At 40.4% G+C, this 16,575-nt stretch overlaps 1 protein-coding gene across 2 annotated transcripts in view; it reads right to left on the reverse strand.

Moving 5' to 3' along the window:
- Window positions 1-16,575, reverse strand: part of TET2 (tet methylcytosine dioxygenase 2) — a 68,105-nt gene that overhangs the window by 21,113 nt on the left and 30,417 nt on the right. The window lies entirely within an intron of this gene.

Raw genomic sequence — 16,575 nt, forward strand, 5'->3', positions numbered from 1 at the left:
GCCCTGACCAGCTACCACACACAGCATGAGCCCGCAAGCGCACCCGAGGGGTGTTTCACTATCCTGGTGCATCTTGCACCTCCAGGTCTCCCTATTTCTTAAAGGTTCGTTCTTCGAGATGAAAAGAGAGTGACAATACAGAGTGACTTCCTTACTCCCATTTAACACAATAAGATATTTTACCAGAAGAAATCTCTCGTAGTGGAGCAAAAAGTATTCTCTGCTTTTGAATGATTTGCATAGACTCCTCTGTCATCACATTTTGCCCTTGGTAAGGCAGAAAGTCATGTTGAAACTGTGGTTCCCAGACTTGGTGCTAATCCTGTAATTTGATCAAGGGTGCCAAACCTCTTTTGTCTGACTTGAAGGAGTATTGCCACCAAGTTTCCAATTAGAGGGGAAAACATTTTTTTCCTGACCTCAGCTGTCTAACAGGGTCTTTTAAAACTGGCATTCCTGAAGACCATGCAAGTGGCACAATACACAGGACAAAGCCATGCTTGACTGCTGTCCACAGGAACTCTTACAGTTCATCATCAGATCGGTAAAGTTGACAGAAATAGAGTGATTTTTGAAAGTTTTGATGGAAATGCTTTTTTTCAGGTATCAATATCCTTTCAAATTTACATATAGACACCAAGCATGGCTTAAACCATGCTTTGTGTTTTGAATTGAGCTCTGCAGCTGTGGAGCTAGGATTTTTTTCTTCTTTGTTGGAGTGGGAAATCCCATTTTCTCATATACTCTTTATTTACAAAGTGAAGATTTTAGCTGGATAAAAGTACTGACAATGTGCAGTGAGCAAATTCCGTACAATAACAAGCTAATCCTGTTCACATGCATCTTCCCAGAATTCACAGACCCAGTTAACACAGATAAAGCCCTTGTTTGACTCTGCTTATAATTTATTCTTTGTTGGTTTATGGTTCTCAGCTCGTCACAAATGACAGAAGGCAGACTGACAGTGGGTCTTACAGATTTGCAGTTGCACAGAGAAAATTTGGATATATGCATGTCTGCTCTGAAGATTTTATTTTTGGTTTGCATAAAGGAGAATCTGAAGGGTTCTCTATTGCCAGGTCAGCTCTGCTCAGATTGCAGAGTCAGGAGAGGCATTACACGTGGCTGGTATTGTCACTACATAGGAAGAACTATTATACTGAAAAAATTCTCCCATCATGATTGCTCTGCTTATGTATTTATCCTACATTAATATTTTTATGTTATTAAAATGTAATTTAAAATATTATTTAAATGTAATTTATCTAGTTTTCAGTGCCGTATTACCTTACTCAGTTTAATAATATGATCCTAAAATGCTTTTATAAATAATAGTAATTCATTAAATACATTGCATCCAGCAGAATTCTCTCTGCTTGCAGCTCTGAATTCAGTAGCAGGACAATTCAAATGCACATTTTGACCAGCAAGCATCTATATGATAACTTGTATTCATTTCCTCCGAATGCCATACTTGTTTTAAGATTTACTCTTGACGTTTGATTTTTTTTTCTTCCTTTACTCAATTTATGTTTTTTTATGACAGAAGTAGGTAAGTTCTCACTGCAGGTAATGATACTTTAAAAAAGAATTTTTGCAGGGAAAGCTAAGACAGAAAGATGGAAAAAGATGTTTGTCAGTCTTGCCTGGGTTTTTTTAACATGGTAGTGTAGGCTTATTCCCTTCTAGAGGTATTTCCCACCCTAGCTTTATAGTACCACAAGACATGAGCCTTTGCAGCATTCCCAGGGAGATGATGTTCCACGCTTAGCAGAAATCTGTGTGAAAAAGATTCCTCTGATGTGTCATTCTAAGCCAGGCAGCAGAACGATGCTCCCAGAGTGTCTCAAAAATAAAATACCAGACTAATTTGGAAGCCATTCTTTGCCTCCACACGTTTCATTCCTAAAAACTGCAGGTGAATCACAGACATGAGTGTATAGGCTGCTGCTTTTCATAACTATGAAATGAAATGAAATAAAGGGCACCATAGTGATTAACACTGTGCTGTCAAGCTGCTTCTAAAAGATTTATTTCTTTTAAAAAAGTTTTAATCTGTGCAACTAAGCTGTGAGAAACTTTGCCTGGCCGTCAAAATCTGCCTTGCAGCTTTTTTTCTGGTGTACCTTGTGGGTTACAACTAAATTCATTCTGGGAATTCCCAGGCAATCTTTCTTCTCAACTCCTTACTCTCTATCAGACAAACCCACCATTTCCTTTAGAAGTGGGGGCTCCCTGATTTCTTTAAACTTAGCTTGCAAACCCCTCAAAGGAGAACATCTGTGGTCAGAAAAGAGTCTTATGTTCATGCTGTTCTCAAAACTCACGAGGTTCTCTTGTGAGATGAATTATTGTTCATGTATCCTCAAAGATCTCATGGTATGTTCTCCCAAATTCAGACCACTTTCAGTGTAAAAGGCACTGGTGTTAGACATTGCAAAGAACATGGGAATCATTTGGTTCTTCAAAATACAAAGTTAATTCATGCATTAAAAGTGCCAGATTTGCATTCTTTGAAATGCATCTAGGATGGGGGAAGCTTTGCATTATACTTATTTCTCTCACTGTCTACACTCAAGTTAATCACTATCCTCAAGTCACAACTGAGTAAAAATCTTCCTCAAGCAATTACAAATCACAGCAAATGTAAAGTAATATGATTTGTAATGTAGAACTGGCAAAAAATAAATGGCCACAATATCTTTATTATTGGTTTTACCTGGAGCACCATGAAGTAGTACTCCTACTTGTTTGCATCTTAAAAAGTCTTTGTGGTTGTCCTTACAGAGGTGAACACTCTACCTCTAAAAGTAAATCTACCTTCCCACAAGTGCAGCATTTAGACTTTTTAGTCTTTCCCATAGCTATATTTTATCCAGACCATTTAGAAGCTCCACATATTTTTCTTCAGCTATAATTCATTAGAAATTCATGTCACATCATCAGCATCTGTGAAACAATTACTGCATCTAGGACTGACTCTGCAGTCTAATCCATCATAATTATGACTGGACTCTTTGAAGATGCCACGATGCATGACTTAAATATAGCACATTACTGTGCAAATGGATCAGCATCTCATCCCACCAATATGCGTTCAAGTTATAATTCAGATTACCACTGTTTGACTTTTTCAGATGCAATTGATGTAAGTACATTTATTTCTTGCTGCACACAGGGCACAAACTGGAAACCAGGCACTGAATGAGAGGCTGAGATTTTTTTGTTGTTTGTTTTATGGACAAGTTTGGCATATTCCTGCCACCTCTTATCAATATACTGTGAAAGGTGTTGTTACAAGGAGAAGAGACATTTCTGCAGCAACAGAAGTTGTGTCATTTTCTTTCACAGAAAATCTTTCTTTAGTTTTAGCCAGGTCTGAAGGTTCAGAGCTTATTTTCTATAGCACCTGTATCTGGAGAGTTTGTGAATGCAAAGCAGCTCAGATGAATGAATGAATAAATACATCCACTGCAGGGGAGTACAGTCTTCTGCAAAACTGGGCAAGATTCCCAGAAGAAAATGTAGGTGGGGGAATAGCTGTGGTAGAGCACTTGCAGACCTAAAAGGACCAAAAGGTGCAAGGTCAGATGGGTTGTTTCCCCTTCTGGCATTAGCTGAGATAGACATTTATCTCCTCAGAAGTTTTTTTCCCAGCAGAAATACACATCCTCAGATCATAGCCTCAGCTGACTTGTGCTCAACTGATTATCGCTATGAGGCTCGGGAAAGCAGAAGTCAGATACCCAGAAGCTTGTTGATGGCTCACTGGGTTGTTCCTGGGGTATTGCCACAGCCTCCATCCTGCTGGCACCCTTCTGCCACTGCCAGATGACACAGAGGTCTAAATTGCTCCCAGACAAGAAACCCCTCTAGCACTTTCTCGACAGGAGGTGAATTTGCCCATATGCCTTGCCAAACTCCAGTTTGGTAAGTTGTACTTTCTGCTTACACTCTCCTGCTCCTGTTGTCTGTGTACGGTAGCTGGCTTCACTTGTGGCTACCTATCCTTATGTGCTGTTGTGCAGTTGCATCTCTCCTCTGAAGCTCATGCATCTGGCAGAGTTCCAAATACTGAACTTCCAGCACGTGAAAAAGCTCTTAAAGTTAGGGGTTTGGGTTTTTTCCTATTTCACTAACAAATGAAAATATGAGAAGAGGCGCAAGTGGTTATTACTTAGGTAAGGGCACTGATGCATAACATTATCAGAAAGTTCAATTTCTGTTCTAAAACCTGAAATCTTCTGGACTTGCTTATGAACAAAATTGTTTCTGATTAACCCTGTAACAAAGCTTTCACTTCTTTAACATTGAAACAAGGTGTGTAAGCCAGGATTTGATATTATGGGATGTGATTCCCTGGCATAGCTAAAGACCAATTGTTGCAGTTGTGCCCTCGGTTAACAAACCTGTAAGCAACTGCCAGTGTCCCTACAGGAGAAAAGATGTGCAGTGAACTCAGATGGCTAAGGAGTGATAGCGAACACATCAAAGCTTCTTATTGGTGAGACATTTCCATTATTGCTGGGATAAAAAGTTGAACACATGTGGTATCGTTTAAGGATTTCTTACAAGTTTTGCACTTAAGGTACTGTCGTTTATACACAGAGAAACAATGTGAGCTTCCAAATGGAAACTTAGAGGAGAGGCAAGACAGGACAGATTCAAGAGAGATTGCATTCATACCCAAGGTGAACTGAAGCTCAAAACACCACAACATCCCCTAAGGATTTGCTCTGCTCCTTACCAGCAGCACTGCTGTGCTGCCCCACTGCACATGTGATGGCTGAGGAAAACACAGTGAAACTTCAAGGCAGATGTAAAGGAGGGCCCAGAAGGACAAGGACACTCTGTTGTTAGCTGAGATCTGTGGCTTACAATAGGGTCTTTTTGCACTACATTCAACTCTCTCTTCATTTGGATAGTTTATTTATTTAGGGCATTAGCAATGCTTTGGAAAAAACTTGAGTAAGGATGCCATGCCTTGCCTGTGCCTTGAATTTTTTTAGTTAAATCTATATTTCTTCCTAAAATATATATATTGCTTTCTTATTGTAACTTTAAAGAGCAGTTAAGGGGTTAATCTAGAAACTCCTCAATGACACTGTGACTGTATTCTGCAGAAGCTCATATTACATGAATATAATTGTCTTCTCTGGCATTTAGATCTATGATATTCTGTGTCAAACAAAAGAAAATGTGGGATGGATAAGATTTGTTGCCTAATTTATAGCTAATTCATCCTTAATTTACAGGGAAAATGGTGACTAGCGAATATACACACAAGCAGACATACAGGAATGAAGAGCATGGGATTTGTGACATATGAGGATTAATAATTCATTAAATCTTCTCCAAGCCAGACGCTTCAAAATTCATGCATTTTTAAAATCAGCTAGTGCTAAACCCCCCTCAATTTACTGACACCAGTTCCTGCATTTCAGTAATACAATGGTATAATTGCAAAAGCACTTGAATCAATTTGATTTTTGAACTCAATGCAGAGGGCATGATAGTAAAGCTAAATAGTGATTTCTCCTTGCTACATTACATAACCATCAATAAGACTGGATACTGCATAATTTCTACCCAGATGTGGAAAAAGTGTACTATTTTAACAATTGTATAAATTCAAGGGAAGTAAAAATTAAATGCCTCTACAATATGGGTGGAAAAAACAATTATGCAAAGGAAATGAATTCAGGATTATAAAATGTGAGTAAACAGAAATTATAATGTCACATCACCCAGGTCTCCAGTTCCTATTTTTTGTGATTTGTGTTCCATACAAACTTTGTACCTAATTGTACTCTGTAGCTCTTCTAGCAAAACACTACAGTCCTAACGTGGCTGCTTTAAATGCCACCATGGTATGACCAGATAAGAAATGTTTCCCTAAAAGTCAAACTTCAAAATCAGATTGAATTTAAGAAACAAAAGGACCCTGCTGTTGCAATAACCAGATCATTCAAGGTGAGGTTGCCATCTCTGTCTGTTCTTGCCAGTTATGAGCTATTTTTCTGTAGTTTAGGTTTGGTGTATGACGGATCCAGGTAGTTTGTATGGAAAGACCATTCCACAGAGCGGCAGTGCTCCCCAGGTTAGCTTGTTTGGTATTGCCTTGGGTGCTGGGATGCCAACATACTCTAAGACCAGTATTGCTCAGTTTCTTGAGCACCATCCTAACTATTAGATGTCTTTAACATATACAGGGAAGCTGAACTAAAACATCCTTTCATCTTTGCTGTTTTTTTGAGAATCTTTGTATCCGACAGACAGAGTTATAGCATTAAATCTCAGGGGTGTTCAAATAAGTGTGTGTTCAGGGAGATGCTTTTGCATAATGAGAGAATTCTCTGTGAAGTCTTGACCAGCAAAATTATTTCAAACTGTGACCCACACAAGACATAATTCAGTAATTTCACAGTGCCTGTGAATGAAACACTGGCAAAGATGTTTGTGTTGGAAAACAGAACAGTCTCTTTTTCTTCATCTCAGTCCATTATGCTAGGCTAGGTGTGTTGAGCAGTGTTAATCAGGTGCACAACTAGTGCTTTGACCCGTTTTTGATGTCTAGAGAAAGGATGTTATTTGAGGGATGATTTTCCTCTCAGTACTTCAGCTACTCCATTTGTCAAATGGCAATGGTGATATAGGCTGCTGATTAAAATCAGCTCCCTGAGAGCAACAGCTGACTTCTCTTGCTGTTCTGGCCAAGCTCTGCAGTGCAGCCTCTTGTGAGCATGCCAGGATAAGCAAGCGTTGGTGGCTGAACCATTCCTCAAGGCACACTTGATGTTATCGACCTGCTGTTTAGGGAGGGTTACCAAGAGGTCACCGTCATCATTATCTTCCAGTTTCTGTGATCTTTGTCCATTTGGCTTCAGACCTGGATATAGCACGGATTTCTTGGGTTGATGACTTCCTAGCACCAGTCAAAGGTCAGTTATCCATGACGATTCCATCACAGCTTTTGGCAGAGTGAAAAATCACTGGATGGAAAAAAGAAACACTGGCAAGCTAAAAATTTCAAGGTTTCATCTTGTTGGGTCAGTAACACTAGAAAATAGACGTATGAGCAGAAGAACTGATAGAAGAGAACAAAACCTTGTGGGCTGCACTGTCCTCAGAAAACCTATTTACACAGCTCTGGCTTCCATTATCCTTTGAACTTTATGTAGGAAATCCTGTTGGTCTCACAGCTCTATTGAAACCAGAATTTTTTACAAAATGCAGTTTTCTTAAATTTCTTTTTAAAAGTTGAAGGTCATACTGAGAGGAGAGTGGGGAGAATGCAAAGAGAAGGTTGATGGCTCCAGGGTGTGTGTGCTCTGACTGGTGCTCCTGCATGTCCAGATGGTAAAGCAGAGCTTCAGTCCCTTCACTGGCCTCACTACAGTAGCCTTTACACTCCTCTACACATTCTTCCTTTGTTTTTCTCATGGCTCTGCCACACCTAGGCTGGGATGTTGTAGTGAACTCAACTTTTGGCCGCTGTGTTTTGAGAAATGAGAGGCAGCCAAAGAGGCAGCTCCCACACTACACAGCGTGCCGTGTACGTTCCGATATAGCCAAGGGGCAGGTTCTGGGGATCCCTGCCAGGGCCAGTGAGCCTTGAGATGCCCTGTGTCCCTGTGAGAGATGCTGCCTGCCCCTGCATGTCCTGCTGGGGCTTCACTTCCACACAGTGGAGCTGGAGGAGTTGAGCCAAAACAAGGGTACTTGCTTTGGAAACATCTTACACTGTTTTAATTGTTGCATGATTTAATTTCAAAATGTGTTTTCATTCCCACCTGTGATTTAGTTTTATTCTTCCCAATTTGTGCCTTTCGTGACTTACAAACCAGACCAATTGCTCATAAACACATGGGTAAAATAGGTTTGTCGGTGCCCTGTTCCTTGGAATCAGGGCAACACCAGCCAGACCTGTGCCAGTCCACTCCAACCTGTTTTCAAAAGTCTCTGATGGTGAGGGTTACATAATAACACACAGTTACATGCAGTAATTAATCTAACTCATTAGAAAGCTTGTACCATTTAAAACATCATCTTAGATCAGCTCATCCCATCTGCCACAGACATGCAGAGCAGGTTTTTTTCCTTGTGTGCTATGGCTTCTTTCTCCCCATGTAATTGAAGACTGTCATTAATGCTCCCCCCTTAGACAGAATAAACAACCCAGTTCATGACATCCAATCTCCTCCCTGGGTGGATCTATATCCATACCATTTGTTCCCTGACCAAATGCATGGAGGTCACACAGCAAATCCAGTCTGTTCTCTGGAGACATAATGCACATGCTACACTCTGCTAGATTTTCTCCAAATTCAGATGCTTGATACACAAGCAGCTATAACGTGTATCTGTATAATCTTCCAAAAACCTGTATGAATTACCTTGACTTTCCCCTCAGTAACTAAGCAGTTTTATTCCCTCACGGTATAAATCACACTGAAATCAGCAGAATAGGCTTGTTACTCCTAGCAGAGCTTTATAGAAAAGGTTGTTTCCTTAAAACCTTTCAGTGTGCTAAAGTCTTCAAGCTACTCGCAAAAATATCTCTTCTGACTTCCACTGTTGCTGAGGCAGCACAGAAGATAAGAATCTGATGCATTTTTAGAGGTCTATGAGAAGATGCTCCCTGAAGCTATGGTTGCCACTCAGCTTTTCTGCATTTGTGTGTGGTCTTCAGGAGCAGTTTTCATGTGGGTTACTGCAATCTACACAGAACAATGGCATGGATTATTGGGCTGAAATCCAAATCTGAGAAAACAGTTACCTCTCCAGATGTACCAGAGATGAAAGACAAGTTGGTTTTGATGACCAGAGCCAGCTGACAACAGTTGACTCTGAACAGAACAGTTGAGGTCTAATCCTGATAAAAGCAAAACTCTGGGAGAGAAACAAAATGTGAGCTGGTGCTGCCGTACCACAGTTCCAGGCCCACAAGAGAGCTTGGCATGGGTACTGTTACCAACCCCTTCAGCTTTAGGTTGAGATGAAGATGTAGGACTGTGTTTTCATGTTGAATACTCAATATAGAAGCTTGGGAAGAACTTGGTCATTGATCTTCCTAGATAAAAGGGCTCAGGACCCAAACAAATTGTTAGTCAAGCCACCAACTTCACATCATGGCAGCATTTAGTGAGGAGTTGCAGCCTAGCTTCTTAAGCCTGGCTTGAAAAGCATATTTTCTGTAGTTACCATCTTGGCTACAGTATTTTTCTTCACTTTCTAAGTTTAGTTTTATATCCCTTTCCAAGACAGTATTTAGGTTTTTCTTTAGAAGGCTGCTGTTAATCTTGTTCTGAGGATCAAGTGATAGGCTCCAGTTCATGCTTCCACACAACCAAGGCCATTTCTCAGTTACTTCTTATCTTGTTCTATCCTCACTTAAAAAGGATGTGGGTTTTATGTATAGCCATTTAAAACTTCTTAGTATTTAAGCATAAATGGGCAGTATATGGGGAGTTCTATGTATTTTGTGACAATAAACATTTAAGAAAACTACTAGAAAAAAAAATATTATTACAAGGATACAGGCTTTTTCCTTTCTGTGGAATATCACTTAGGTATTCCAGAGAAACTGGAAACCAGTAACAAGTCTAGATTTTGTGAATGAGATGATTGCCTAAAACACAGCTCTAACATGAAAGTTTCTTCCTTTAACCAAATTAAAAGACTGGATAAAAACTTGGAATTGCTGTGCTGAGTAACAGTTGGGACCTGAGAACAAGCTGGCACTCCTGCTTTTCTTTAATTTCCAGTAATTCAAAGGAACATTGTTTCTCCTGTTTAAATTTTTCTTTTTGTGGCGGGATGCAACATGAAGAGGCAGAAAATTCACTGCCAAGCTAAAAGGAGCCAGGGGAACTAGCAGATTGTGATTTAACTCTCACTAAGACTTATAGACTCCCACAGCTGACACTTGGAAGAGCGGCATTTGAGCAGTCCTGAAGGGAAGTGCAACACTTCTCTCTCTGTCCTTCCTTTTTAAATATTTTCAAAGCTTTGAAAACAGTTGGTTGTTCTTCACTCTGGCAACTTGCCACTTGCTGCCAGCTCACATCAGTTCATGGTCTTCTGAGGTATCTAGTGGCCTGCCTGGATTTGAGAGAGTTTGAAGCTCTAATGAAAGACCTTTGATATTTCGGGATATTTAAGAGACATACAGAAATGGGTGAGTTAAAAGAGCTGTTGTCAGCCTCTGCAAAGCCCACTTCATATTCTCAGTCACGAGATACCGTTTCACTAATTGATTATTGTCTGTCCCCAACACAGCCATGCTCTTACTGCACAAAGAAGCAGTGTGGATGAAAGGCTCAGCATTGTAAAGTACACACTCAACTGGATTTAGAAAGCTGGGAACTACAGACAAATCTAAGATATGAGACTACTTTGAATGAAACTCAAATCATAGCTGAGACTTTTTCAGCTTAAGTAAACATCTTTCCTACAGACAATGAAAGTTAATGGATGCCTTTTAAATGCCTCTCTTTAGTCTTCCTAAGAGGACCTAAGCAGGGGAAGTCTCCTCAAAAGGATCAGGTGACTTTTCATTCTTTAAATCCACACCTCCAGCAATGAAGACTTGATCCCACAAGCCCTGCAGAACTGCTCCTACCTGGCGAGGTTATGCAGAGTGTTTGCCAGGCTAGTCCTTCAGCCAGCAGCCTCATAGCTGTGGTGGTCTTGAGCTCAAGAATGCAGGTGTAGGAGAGAACGCCCTGCATTGTGTGCTTGAGTAAGCGTGTGCACGTCCTCATGCGCCAAGTGGATTGCACAGCACAGTCTCTGCTTTTCTTGCCAACACAAACCCATGGTCCCTCTGTCCCCCGTGCTCCCCCAAAACACAGCAGGAAGAGAACAGTTTTAGGGGCAAAGCAAGGATTATAGGCAAGGATTAAGCTCTGATATATGCAACTGGTTTTACAGCGCAGGCTGTGATTGGTAGTGTTACTTCTATACAACCTCTGGGGACAATGAACAGCTGCTTTTTCATTACAAAAATGCAGGAGGAGTTGGGAGAAGAGAGGAGACATCCATCAGGATACTCAACGTCTAATGCAGTCAGCTAAGCTAATATGAATGCCACTGTCAAATGCATATAAGGGTACTTTATCTTTGGTTTGTTAACCTTTGAGAGTCAGCCAGGTTGATTATGAGAAAATTAGCTAATAATTTTACTGTGGGAAGGGTGGGGGACAAGGATGAATGGCAAACTTTATCTGCTTATTACACTCCCCAGCAAACAAACCTTCCTAACAGCCTCATCGGGCTCACAAAAGCTTCTGCAGAAATGGTATTTAATAAATCAGATGTGTGCCTCAGCTTTCCAAACCAAAATTGCCTTAAAAGTCTTTGATAGGTATTGGTGATTAAGCAAATGTTCCAAAAAGTTAGTTGCACCTAAAATTAGAACTGAAAACAAGATAGGAAAAAAAAAATATCCTGGAGTACCTGCAGTTAACCTTTAAAAAAGCATGTGGAGGACTTCAGCAAATCAGATGAGTGCTAGAGACAGAACATGTCCCCATACTGCTGTGCATCAGCTGTGCAGCATGACAGAGAGAAATTATATCACAAAGATGTTTGGACTCTGTGTTCAGGGATGCTGATGGCTCCAAGCCCATCCTATTTCCTGCCTTTTCCCTCTAGCACTTTTAAAGTCCTGTCACCAATAGGTCCCAACAAAACCATGCTCCTCTCTCCAAGCAGAGGGGCCAGCTGAGCAAGCAGTGTATACAGGGCATATGTCAGCAACATCCAGCAGGGCCCCAGTCCCATCCTGCAAATTGATGGAGATTCAAGCAGCTCCCAATCTCCCCTGCCTGAGCTCCCCGACCCAGCCCTTGTTCCCTGTAGCTGTGGAGGCAGAGATGTCTTCAGAGTTGTTAGATGTTTTCTCATACACTGCAATATAACCAGGCACCGCAAAAGTCTTAGTCTGCACTTCAGTTTTTCTGTCTTCATTGAAAAAATTCAATGTCTTGAAAACAGCTGGTACTACTTAATGATCTTTTGGTAACTAAGGCTGATTCCTTTTGTTATGCTCGCTGAAGATTAAATTTTGCTCTGGACTCTATTGCCTGAAGGAGGCTATTGTAAAACAAGATACTCGGAAATCAGCAAAAAGATGTTCAAGCTAACACAGAACACCAAAACATTTTAACTCTAGTGGTGCTGCTGCCAATGAGTTAGAGAAAAGATCCTGAGATTATGCTAAAACCAGTCTGGTACTTTGGGCTAATGGCTGAGGAACTGCTTTGTAAAAATGTGCACAGCCTTATAAATTAATCAAACCTCCATGATATAGAAGATGCTTCTTTGAAGTTTGGTTTTAAATCCTGACTTGGTCAAATAGACTATAATGGAAATAACTAGATGCTGGTAACTACTGCTTTTGCTTTAAATTTAAAGAGGGAAATGCAAAGCTCAAGGATTTGCAGCCCCCTTTACAAGAGACACATTGGGAACAGCTTGTGTCTACCGAATACTGAAAAGCTCAATCAGGATTCCAGAGGCAATTGCTATGCAAGATTAAATATGTGGTCTGCATTAGTAACTCTCCTTCTGTTTGTTGTGTCAGATTGTATTTGTGTTGGGGGAAAGATTGGTGTACTTCAGATAGCAACAAGGAAGAGAGAGAAAGAGATTTTGAGAGAGATTTTCCATTACAAGGTTAACAAGAGGAAGTGGATGGGGATGAGGGAATGTGCTCCACAGAACTGCAGGAAGCTGAAGCTGGAGGAAGGCATTGCAGAAGCTAGAGACTGTGGCTAAAATTTTGATGACTAAAAACATTGACAGTAGTTTTTAAGAGATGAAATTACAAAGGATTGCCAACCAACAGTCTTCAAGTTTCTATTGTTGGGATGCCCCTGCAGCACCTGTGGGGGTTGGTCTGTGAACCCTGGAATCAGCAGGCAGTGACCTTTGCTGGGTGTTAATTACAGAGGCTTCCCCCTGGATCTGGCTCACGAGGAACATACTGCAGAATTTACACTGACTTATTTGAAAGTTTAAGGTCATGCTTTGCAACTATGGCACTCATTTCCAAGTAACTGCAATAACTTTGATTCTAATCAGTCTTTATAGGAACTGGCCCGTGAGACCTTCTGACCCCTCCCAGTGCAGAGCAGCTCCATAGACCTTCCTGGTTCTGCCAATTTGCACTGGAGTACTCTCCTCTCATCTAGCCTGGCACTAGCACACACATTGAGATCCCACTTGCAGGATTTTTGAAGCCACTTCTTTGAGGCTCTCTGGAGAGCCCTCCTACTCCCCACAGAGAGTTACCGAATGGCGCTGGGACTCGCACTGACACCACTTCCTTTATGCTCCAGCTGGAACAGGGCAGCAGCCTTTGCCAGTTATTTATATAGGTCACAAACACAGATACAGGCTCACAGGGAACTGCAGTAACCAATACATAACAATGCACAAAGTGCAGGAAAAACATTTTGTAAGCACTTTAAGCATCATTGTTGCCTCTTTCTATGAAAGCTACAGATAGGTTTTTATAATAGACAGAACCAGGATAATTAAGGCAAGTACTGCCAACATTACCTCTCAGTAGATTTGCACTTCACACATGAAAACATGAACAGTAACTAATGCATGTTATGCTGAGCATACCCGAGTAACTCTCCCTGAAGGATTCAGTGTGGCCAGACACTGTAAAACAGTGGCCACAGGCCATGAACTGTGTACATTGTGGCATGGAAAAATGTTGAACACACAGGAGAGGATATAGGGTGTTTTTTCTGACCAGAAGCTCAGGAATGAACTATTCATAGGAACTGTAAAACAAAGAGCTAAGCCATTTAGTTTTAAATGAACTTGCTTGAGTTGAGACTTACTGGGTTTTCAGTAAGCAGACTGAAAAGAAGAGCAGCTGTAGCAATCTGTTATTAACTTTTTTTCTCATTTGTGGCCTTATCATAATTTAGATTTAGTTTTAGGTACAAGAACTTACATAACTGCAAAATTATTTATTACTTTATTAATATTTTCATTTCTGTGGACTATACACGGAAAAGAGGACCATAAACTTTTGCATCTGCTGCATAGATGGAAAAACTGCAGTTGTCTAGGCCAGATATCAGATTTTTTATGCTGAAACATTACAGATTCTAGTAACTTAAAGGTGCTATCATTGATTACAGGAAAAGTGGTGGTGGTATTTTGTATATTGGTCATGCCCCAGTAACTCCCACAGTGCTCTTCTGTTGTAACACTGCGTGTTTCATGGCTTGACAATGTTTATTTGCATTCTTTGTATTTTTTGCTTGAAGGGAAGATCTTCTGTAAGCCATTTTTAAAAAATAAGCAAAAAACCCTTTATTTTTTAACTCTAGTTTCTGTATTTCTCATCTTCTCATCTCATTCTAATATTGTCTTCTCTTAAAGAGGAAAAAATAGATTTATAGTATTAGAATGAAGAAGACAGATGATATTAAGTAACTGACACCTCAAAAGAGCAAAGATCATCAGCTTTCTCTTTCAATGTTATATTAGACAGTGCATTTGACAAAGTTAGGCTGTCAAATAGATCATCTGCTGGGAAGATTTACACAGTTCTCTCACTTGTTATCTCTACTCATGACAGAAAGCTTAGTTAAAGTCAAGTCATCCAGATGAAAAATGGGAAACTGTGCTTCTTCACTCAAATTTTTGGGTGATTTTAAATGCACAAAGTAGATGCATTAGGTTCCTGCCCTAATCCTGAATGCATATTTAGCATCTGAGCATTTGAGGCAGAGCCCCAAAAAGTCAAAATGATAGCAGAAGGTGTTAGATAAGAGGGATATTTCTGAAAGATTCCCCACACCCAGGAGTATGTAAATTAATGCCCCATCTGACTTCGGTCCTTCTTCAGTCTGTCTTACAAGCAGAACTGAGAAATGGTTTGCAGAGGAAAACTGAATCAGTGTTGGATGGGCAGAAATCTTTCTTTCCTCAGTTCTTCTACCGTCCTCACAGCTAGTTGTTTTTAATGACTTCATTTCAACTTTAGCTGTATTTGAGAGCTGCCGAGGAAGAAAGAAAATCTAGGAAAATCTTGTGCTTATACTTCTTGTCTCACAGAAAAAGTTCTATATTCCTTCTTCTTTTATTTCTTCCAATTGTAAAACCGAACTAAAATTTTTCTTGGCTATCTTTAGGGGTTAAGGAAAGGGATTATTTCCTAGCTTTAAATGGCATTTTAGCAATTCAGAAAAACAAGCTTTTGTTTGAAAAATGAAGAACAGTATCATCACCTTGTAGTAGGTGATACAAGTGACATAGCAAGATTTTTGGTTTTGCAAGATAAACCCTAATTCTGTAGTTCAGATATAAAACAGGAATCTTTGTAGATAGCAGGAGTTTCAGAAATGCACAATTATTGTCACAGTTGACCTTTTCTCTCCTTGAGTTTAGGGTGTTTTCTCAAGAAGTAGAAATGCTTGTTCTTGCTGTGCATGGAGATAAGGACAGTGTCACAGAGGGAGGCAGTTGTGTTTTCTTAAAAGGTAAATTACTATTTAAAGAGGGAGGGAAAGAACAGACAGAAACTGTTTGGGGGGGATATTTTGCCCAGGGGAAGAAGGAAATATGAAGTATCACAGCTGAGACTAATTACACTGAAAAGACTAAGAAAAAGAAACTGCAACAGTGAAGAGGGGAATCCAAAGCTTGTAGAAGTAAAATGCACCCACCGAGGGTAAAATGGCAGAGATTAGCATTCAGATTTGAAACTGAATTGATTTACTGACTTTCTAGAGAAAAAAAAAGGGGGGGAATGGTTTTTTTTTTTGATTTGTTCTTTTTTGATTTTTTTAAGTCATCATCTGATGAAATGCTTAGTTCGTAGTCAAGAAAAGAAAAATCCAAATACAAGAAATCTTCCTGTGCCTTGGTAAAGAAAACTCTCAGTCACTAACACAATGATTGAATCCTGTTTCAGGCAGGTAATGACTTGAAACTCCCTGCTGAAAACAAAGGTGATTCACAATGATGCCTGACAGATGCAAGAGGCAATGTGACTGTGAGATGGCACAGTTATTCAGGTTTCAGGGATGACAGGAGTTTATCTAAGGATAAAGGAGGGAGGGATTCCCTGTGCAAGGTCAGTGTAGGGGAGAGATCCAAGGGGAGACCAGCTGTCTGTGCTTACTAACCTCTAATCCAGGAGGATGGCTTTGATGTGCTGCTCCAATACAGAGCAGGTTAGACTGAGTGCCGATGAGGTACCATCTAGGAAATCATTTTCTGTTTCACTGATTTTGGTTCTCATTGTTTTGTTTTCCCTTCCCTTTGTATGTAAAACAAGCGTTGAAGGAGTTCCTAAACAGAGGTCGCTCTGCTCCTCTCCAAGAGCGGCCTTGCGAGCAATGAGGCTCTGCTGGCCCCAGGGCTCACCAGCACTTCACAAAGGGCCCTGATAGTACATAAATTCAGATCTTCACCAGATAGATAATTTTATGTGGTCTGCAGAAGAATAGGCCTTTGTCAGAAGGAGATGATAGCTAACTTTGTTTGGGAGGGGGAGGGGAGGGACGCGTTTTCTCATTTTCTGTGTATTTCTATTCA

Source organism: Taeniopygia guttata, chromosome 4, assembly GCF_048771995.1.
Source record: "Taeniopygia guttata chromosome 4, bTaeGut7.mat, whole genome shotgun sequence".
Classification (NCBI taxonomy): domain Eukaryota; kingdom Metazoa; phylum Chordata; class Aves; order Passeriformes; family Estrildidae; genus Taeniopygia; species Taeniopygia guttata.